This window comes from Octopus sinensis, linkage group LG18, assembly GCF_006345805.1.
Source record: "Octopus sinensis linkage group LG18, ASM634580v1, whole genome shotgun sequence".
Taxonomy (NCBI): domain Eukaryota; kingdom Metazoa; phylum Mollusca; class Cephalopoda; order Octopoda; family Octopodidae; genus Octopus; species Octopus sinensis.
Window position 1 is genome coordinate 18,579,333 of NC_043014.1, and position 699 is coordinate 18,580,031.

The 699-nt window shown below is 24.6% G+C and overlaps 1 pseudogene; it reads left to right on the forward strand.

Moving 5' to 3' along the window:
- The first annotated feature begins 297 nt into the window (after positions 1-297).
- LOC115221857 lies at positions 298-416 on the forward strand (annotated as a pseudogene).
- The last annotated feature ends 283 nt before the right edge of the window (positions 417-699 follow it).

The window sequence follows — 699 nt, forward strand, 5'->3', positions numbered from 1 at the left end:
GCACAAGAATATGTTTTCTTAAAATATTTGAGCTAAGGAAAAAATTTCAAATAAAATATTTAGATTTAGAAAATATCAGCTTTTATTAAAGCTAAACATTTTATTACAAGTTATTACTTCTATTTGTTACTTCTATTAAAAATAAAATAATAGTTCAAAATATTTTTTGCACTTTAAAAAAACTTCATTCTGATAATCATTAATTAATATCTAGTTAATTGATAATTAATAACTAATTTGATATTAATTTAATAATTTAATAATTGTTAATTAATATGCTTAATTATTATTTAATATGCTTACGGCCATATCACGTTGAAAGCAGCGGTTCTCCTCCGATCACCGAAGTTAAGCAACTTCGAGCCTAGTTAGTACTTAGTTCGATGACCGCTTGGGAAACCTAAGTGCTGTAAGCGTCACAAATTGTAGGAGTGACTGTGTGGTAAGTAACTCCAGCATAGTATAGAACTATATTATTACCCTCAAATTTGAGAAACACTCATAACTTTTTTCTTTTAAAACTTGAAATTGATATCATGAAATTACTTGAGTTGAGATCTATCCTTTAAGCCTAATTAAAATATAGCTTTTTTTAAAAAAGAATTAATTGTTAATTATACTTAAATTCAATTTTTTGCCTTATTTATATTTTCTTTCATGGTATTTTTACCTCACAATTTTTTTGATACAAATTTTTGT